This window comes from Pundamilia nyererei, unplaced genomic scaffold (genome assembly GCF_000239375.1).
Source record: "Pundamilia nyererei isolate P.nyererei 1_Seehausen unplaced genomic scaffold, PunNye1.0 scaffold00041, whole genome shotgun sequence".
Lineage (NCBI taxonomy): Eukaryota > Metazoa > Chordata > Actinopteri > Cichliformes > Cichlidae > Pundamilia > Pundamilia nyererei.
Window position 1 is genome coordinate 517819 of NW_005187442.1, and position 8488 is coordinate 526306.

An 8488-nucleotide genomic window follows, 5' to 3' on the forward strand; every position below is an offset into this window, starting at 1 on the left:
CCGCGCGAACAAGAAATCTGAAGTACGGTGTCCTGCAGAGGACAAATGGTCAAAATTGCTAAATTTTACACCATATATGCAGCTCAACAGCGACACCTTGTGACTTATTCCAGTCACTACCTTACATCATGATTGCAAGAACTTTGTTCCTCCTTTGTAATATACACCTTGTAATCAGCCAGCAAATCACAGCATGTTTTAAGTTACATTAATTTCACACAGTAATAAAGTAGTAGCTGCATTGCACTGAGGGGAAACTGCCATCTGCCTTTTGCTTGAAGTTTTCTCTACCTTTAACACAACTGCACATCACTGCCAAATGGTGACACCTGAGAGAAGCACATGTTCTTTGATTCAAAGTGTCACCAAAAAGTTTTCAAATTAACATTTTAGAGTGTAAAACCTGCATTTATTCAGTTGACTTTGGGACTGATAAGCTGACTACCACTCCATAGAGTTTTGGTCTAAACTGTATATGATGTCCTAATCTATCCTCCAAACTTCCACACTTAGGCAGAATGAAGCACTTTACCTCTTTGTTCTGGGAGTGGCTCCTTGTAACACCTTCTTAGCAACTGCCTATAAGCTCTTTTAGACTATTGTTTGGACCATGACCAGGTCCTCAACATATTTGCTGGCAGTGTAGTCATGTGCGAGAAAACACCACCATCTGCCAAACACTAATACCTTTGTAGAAACAAATCCTGGCATCTCTTCACTGACATATGGAAGAAGACCTTAGCAAACAACTGAAGTACCCAACCCAGATACCAACATGGCTGTAACCAGACATAATCATTGTATTGAATCCATGCTGGGACCCCGATGGGCAAAGAAAATTAAAGAAAGCATGCCAGGTACCATGAACTAGCAGATGCACGCCAAAGGAAAGGCCGGCAATCCCACTGTGAGCCGGTGCAGGTTGGCTGCCAAGGATTTGCAGGGCGTTCACTCTGCAAAGCACTTCTATTGCTAGGCATCACTGGAAGGATAAAAATAGGGCCATAGATCAAATACTGAAACTGCAGAGAAAACCAAAAGGTGGATTAGGATCAAGAGTGCGTACTTGTGGATAGCTTGGTGCTGGGATCCATCCTGGTTGGTTGGGTCTCCTGGAAAAGCCCGTCTGATGGTGAAGGACCTGAAACCCCTGATGAGTCCAAGTTACGAGGTTACCCCACCAAATCTGTGAGATGTATCTTTCATCAGTGCAACAAGATGTACCACCGTCACAGTCAAATGATATTGCCTATTTATTTTAAGTCATTATCAAGCTGATAGCATATTATTCATTTGTAATCATGTTTTTTGACTCATTTTTTTAATTTAAGTCCAACATAAACTTTCAATTGTAGTTCTTTGTCTTTACTAACTCCTGAAGGTTATGCATCTACCTATTAAATGCCCTACTCTGTTCAAATGTCCACAATGTGCTGTTTGGAATGTAACCTTAGTTTCTTGGTAAATCTACGAGCAACAAACTACTTGGGGTTTCTTTCTCTGATATATTTATTGCTGTAGTTGTTTTCACCCTACGATGGAATAATAAGTTCTTTATAGATTTAAAAAGTTCAAGGTAGCTTTAAGCAACTCAATAAAAAAATGTTACCTGCATCAGAAAGGAGGACATGCTGGCAAGGATGAGGACATTCAATGAATCATGGTACTGGAGATCACAAACAAGAGCCATAAACAACAGAAAAACAGAGGAAATGCCCTTCCCCTTTGAACAAGGTCCCTAAAGCTGTCAACGAAATAAAAGATCTGGGAATTTTTCAATTGCTCACAGACATAATATTTACCAAACTCCAAGATGACATAATATCCAGGACACACTGACAGAGACTTGGTTGTTTTGCTCTCAGCTCACTGTTCTTTTAATTGGGCTTGGATTAAAGTTGCGGCTCTGTTTTATTCACTGCTCTGAGCTTGTTGTAAAAGTGAGTTGGGCCTATGAACCCAGCCTGTTTAGCCTTGAGCTTTGAGCCTTGTGATTGTATCATTCTCTTGGCACATAATTCGGTCATACATAATCCTGGGAAAGCTCTGCAGGAGGGACGAGCAAGGTCAGTACAAAGGAGCGAAAAATCATTCTTATCCTATGAAATGATTGGCACTTGGTCTTTTGTTATCTCCATTTAACAGACTGGGTTACACAGAACGCATTAAAGTCCAAAATGTGAAATATGAACCTCAGTGTCTCATTTGCTATAAGAATAGGGATCTTTATTTTCCTATTTTTTGCCAGATGCTTGCTGTGAAAGGTTTGCTTTTGGTTTATCTCTATAATGTACAATCTTAAGTGCCATAAGATGAGTAACTGCAGTAAAAAAAAAAAATTTTCTAAATTAAAAATCAACTCAATCTGGGGGCAGAAATCAATAGAAACTGGAGACTGTGGAAATCTTTAAGCTTAGTTCTTGTTGCCAACATTCATCCAATCCACTTTTAAACAGTTACCACACTCGTAAAGGAATGGTGTATCGTTTTATGTGTGCAGCACAAGCGTGCACACACCCAGACACAGTGTATCCATAACTTCAGAGGACATCATGCAGTCCCCACTCTAACAATTTTCATCATATCCCCAGCCTTAATACCTAACTTTACATTACAATAACCTCAAAATGTGCATTGACCTTAAAATCCAAGTATTTATACTATGGGAACTTGCTTGTTGTCTTCATAAGAAAGCCATGTTCCCATCATGTGATTGTGTTGTCACAATCACATAAGAACCACAATCTAAAACGGTAAAATTCTGATACTTTTTTTAAGGGAAACTAATATCCAAGATAATCAGGTCATGCAGAGAGAAAGTGCTCTATATCCCGATTCTGTCAACGGGTAAACTCATTTTATGACGTGGATGTCTAAAATTACTTTGCGCGATGGAAATAAAGCTGGAAAAGTAGGGAAGATTTTAGACATCATTAACTCAAGGACAGCAGGGTATTTTCTTACACTTAAGCTTTGACATTCATTGTTTCTGACCGTCCTGTGTGCCTGTGTGTGAGGTCTGATGTGCTTTTATGTTGCTTGTGAGTCGTAATATTCACCGACAATGACACATACCAAAACACGTATGCTGCTCGTAAACAAGTGCTGATGCATTAATGCATGCAAAAGCACACCATTATGACTCCACAGGTCAAGGCAAATATGTGAACAAATCCTCCCTAATCCAACGGCTTCTGGATAATATTCACTTTTTTGGCTATTAAACCACAACAGATGGATTTAATTTAGGGTTGCTGGGTAATTATTATAATTATTTGCGAGCTACCTAAAGCATTACATCATGTTATGTTACACATGTTGGTTATATAGATCTACAGTAATAAAGCAACAGTGAAAGGCCTGACTGTTTGTTTTTACATCCAAAGTCCATTTTAGACACTGTGATTGACTAATGAGGCTCCTAACATCTTGACTGCCAGGACTGAGAGGCATTTTAGCTGCTCCAGCTTAGTTTAATCTTTGTACAGTGTTAGCTATTAGAAAATCCATTTCAAGGAAACAAGGAAACAGCACTGAAGCTCGAGTGAAAAGAAATAAAGCTACTAATATCCCATTTCATTGAGAAACGCTCCAGACAGACAAAAGACGTCACATCTAAATCATACAATTAGACCACTCTAATACTAGCAAAGAATACTAGACAGTAATAAAAGGCAAGCTTCAGTTTTGTCAAACTTGGGTCTTGGCTTTGTAGTCATTCCAATTTTTCTAATTAGTTTTAATGCAAAACTCTGAAAAAGGGAGAAAGAGAGTGGTCACACACGCCCAGCTCAACCAAACTATGCAGATGAGAAAATAAACGCAAAAGTCTTACTCAAACTCTGCATTGTAAATATGTAAATATTTAAAGACAAGCATCCTCTTGCACTGTTGACCCGCTGTACTTTCCACAATTGTGTACACACGAGTTTGGGTGTGTTCACGAGCCAGTGGTTCAGATTATCTGGCTGCCTAGCTAAATTAGACCCACATTTTAATAAACCAGAATTTGTCATTAGGAAGAATGATCTCAGCGTCATTTGATCTATTGGCAGAAATGTAACGTAAAATTTAAAATTACATTTTTATTCATGCACAATCACCTCAAAATATCACTGTTGTGTTTTTGTCATTTAAAATGAGCCTTTTCTACCAAAACAGGCAGGTAGCCGTGTTGCACGGTCATGTTGTTACAAAAGCCCAGAACAGGAAAACTAAAGAATGACTACAGAGAGGATCTTTCACCTTTTTAGCAGAGGTATTTAGAAGAAAGAAGAAGAAAGTGTACTTTATTGGTTATTTATGTGGTTGCAACCCAGTTATTTTGATTCACTGTATCAAGGGTACTGTTGTTTCACACAACAGAAAATCTCTACTTTAGTGACTTTTTCATATTCAGAATGAAGTTCCTTAATGTTAAATATTACTATTTATCTATCCTATTTATCCCAGAGAATACAGTAAGCTTTAGATAACTGTCCCTTGCCTATAGTTTCATATATAACACATCTAAAATTGGTATCAATTTTCTGATCTTAATTTAACAGGAGTAAGTGGGTTTCTCAAAATGTTCACCTACAGTAGTGTGGAAAAGAAAAAATAACTTATTCCGGGGATATAAGTCTTGAAATGCTGTATTTCAGATATCTGATGCAACATTCTATTAATTTAACCAATGTTAAAAAATGTTGTATTCCAAACAGCTAAGCATAGAGTACATATACAGTTTTGAGGAGAAGAAGTTTTTAAACGACTCTGTGCAATCCTGTGAAAAAAAAGGATCCCCTTATTGAATTAGTAGGGCAAGTAGCAGCCATGAGCTGCTAATCAAAGCACTTCATTGGCCGATCATCAGCAAGTTTGACCGTCTCTATAAAAGCAGAGGTTTCGGCAGTTTGTTGGTCTGGAGCATTCAGGTGTTAACACAATGTGTCCATTCCTCACAGAAATTATAAAAAACCCAAGAGCTACATCAAAGTTCATGACAGCATAATTAGAAAATATAAATTGCTTGTTTGGAAGGGAGGCAAGGAGAAATCCTTTGTTCCTCTAAAAAGAACATGGCAACATGGCTTAGGTTTGCAAACTTGCATCTGAACAAATCACCAGACTTCTGGAACATGACAGATGACACCAAAGTGGAGAGGTCTGGTTAGAATTCACAGCACCATGTTTGGCTGAAACCAAACACAGTGTATTGGCACAAACACTTCATACCAACTGTCAAAAATGATGGTGGAGAGGTTGTGATATGGGTGTGTTTTAAGGCAGCCATGGGACCTGGATAACTTGCAGTCAGTGAATTCTCCCTAAACTCTCTATATTAAATTATTTTAAAGTCAGCCTGCCACAAATTAGGACAATAGTCCAGAGCACAGCAATAAATCTACAACAGAATAGCTGGAAATGATCAGATTCAAGGTGTTGCAATGGTCCAGCCAAAGTCCAGACCTCAACCTTATTAAAATGCTGTGGCAGGACCTTAAGAGAGATGTGCATAAATAAATATCTGCCAACCCTAATGAATGTTTCTGTCACACCATTCCTCCACAATGATGTGAGAGACAGATAAAGTCATACAGAAAAAAATTACTGCTAAAACGAATTGTGGGGTGTGTTTAGTTTTTTTGCAGGACTGCATAGAGTCGTGGGACTCTGTAATGTGAGCTGTGAAGCGTGATTAAACAAATATTTATAAAGTTTAATCCAAGTGAGATTGCTTAGTGCCAAAAAACCAAAGGTGTATTTAGTAAGAACTTCATAATATATCTAGTTAGCTGATACTGAGATCATCGGGCACCGTTTTCCAGCTCACAGGCACCTATGGCTTATTAAAACACCTAAAATGCTTTTGTCAAATGCCAAATTGCTCATATTTTCTGTTACTCCATTATTATCCTCCTCCTCCTCGCAGCAGATACAAATACATCATCGGAAAAGTCTGTATCAGTGAACGCCAAGGCCAGGAGCGGCTTTCCTTGATAATCAAAACAAAAACTTGGCAGGGGTATCTTACCTTCGACAAGTTTATTGTTTTTGGAAGGCATCTCCCTCTGCGTTAACTTTTCAGAATGTAACCCCCATTGATTAGTTCTAAGATAATGATTTCATCAATTACAGTTTTTAATTGCTCTTGTGTTATTTTTTTTCACTTATCACTCAAAAAACATTTTAAAAATTGTGTCATAACGATTGTTTGCAAAAATTCCCACAGAGGCAAGAACAAAGTGAGAGGTCAGCATTTTGATAAACAGTCCATTTGCTTTTGTTGGCAAGTGTGGTATCTATCTTAGTGATCTTTTTGAAGGATGAGAATATATCTCAAAATAAAATATAACAGAACATAATATAATATATTTTATTATAATGCAATGAGCGTGCAGCATTTTCTCTTGTTGTCCTTGGAAACATACCGATAACAACTGCGTTTAAGCAAATTCTTCAGTGCATTAATCTTAATTTTGTAGAATAAATCTGGAATTAGACAAATGGTCTATTATTTCCTTCAAATAAGAAAGAGGAAAAGTGATTTGCCTTCCTATATTTGTTCAGGAAATTCTCTGAAAGAGCCAGTTCTTCTAATTGTTAGGCTGTAATCAGACTGAAAATTTGAAAAATTACATTAAAAAAGAAAATAAAGACACATGGAGGCTGTCTTGGAACCAGTGATAAAAGATGAAGATAAGATAAAGTACAAACCAAGAAATTCAGTTTGAAGGCTTATCAGATGCCAAGACTCTCCACTGTAGTTGAGACAAGCCTTTAAAGCCAGATATGACTGTTATGGAAAGTTATCAGGGCATCTTATACTCCAGCAGACACCTAGATAAATGGTAAAACAGCTTTAAACTGTTCCATAGAAGCACCCCAGCCCCCTTTTTCCTATGTCAGAAATGCCTTAAACTATCACTCAGATATTTGCACCTTCTTCGAGCACTAATCACTTTGGTGTGCAGATAAGAGTTTTTTCTTTTACACCTGTCATGTGTAAAGACTTGGTCCAACACGAATGCCTTTCAGATGAGAAGGTCTAAAGTCTGTGACTGTATATACTTCTCTGACAGCCAGGGTTCAGCTTTATTAGTAATATGACAAACTGCATGAACTAGTTCCTTTAAACTGTGCACTGACCATAAAGTTCAATGCTTCACCATAAGAGCTAGTAGCATGCCATTTTTCACCTGGAATGCAGTCGTGTGAAAAATTGTTATGTATTCCTTCGAACATCCCATGAGTCGGTAGCTTGTAGAATAACCTTTAGCAGCAATAGCTTGAAGTAATTATTTTCTATATGACTTTAATCAATTTCTTATTGTGGAGGAATTTTGGCTCACTACAGCATTGCTTCAGTTCATTGAAGTTTCGGGGCATTGATTTATGCACGGCTCTCCTAAGGTAATTCTTCGGCCATTCTGTTGTTTCTGCTGTTCTTGGGATTACTGTCCTGTTGCATGACCCAATTTCAACTAAGCTTTAGCTTTCAGACATTTGAATCTAGAATACTTTGGTATACAAAGGAGTTCATGGTGGACAGCCACTGGTTGTGTGACAAAGCCCCCAGTTTCAGACACTATAAAAAGTAACGCCTCTACCACCATGCTTGAAAGATGACATTAGGTTTTTGTGTTGATACACAGTGTTTCGTTTTGGCAGTGAATTATGGTCAAACATCTCTACTTTGGTTCTCTGTGTCCAAAAGGCATTTTTCCAGAAGTCTGGTGATTTGTTCAGATGCAACTTTGCAAACGTAATCCATGCTGCCATCTTCTTTTCAGAGGGAAGAGATCCAGAGGATTACATAGAGCGCTATGAAAGCATTTTTTTTTTCATATGACTGACCCTATGCTTAGCTGTTTGGTTCAAAAAAACATATTTAGCATTAAATTAAATTAATAGAATGTTACATCAGATTTTGGGAATACAGTGAGGAGGAATGGCATCATCAGAACAGATCAAACTGTAAACACACTGTAAAGTAGGGCATGGATAATTCTTTAATAGCATGAGGCAGATACGGCTCTCTGTTTAGTGCAGGATAGAAAGTGTTTTGGCTTATGGTAACTCTCTCTCTCTGTCTCTCTCAGCTCATTTGTACACCTGAAAAAATCTGATTTATTCCTCTCTGTTAGGTGCTGGATGAAGGTGGAATATGTGTGTTATTGTGTTGGAATTTATCCCCATATGCCTTTGAGTTATTGGGTTGTGCTTCTCAGCTCCTGTGATCCTTCAAAATCAATCAACCTTGGCTACGCAGGATCAGCACGCACACTTGTTGCCAATAATTATTAGCATTCGTTTTAACCCACTAGAGTGTCACACAGCTCAAATAGACTTGCTCAGCTAAGGCTAATTCAAGTCTCTATGTGTCAAACACAGCTCCATACATTTTTAAATCCAAAGAACTGTTTTAAAATGCAGTTTTATCCAGACTGGGGAGCCCCAACCTTTGATTTAGTGCATTTAAAAAATATAAAACTTGAAATTACTT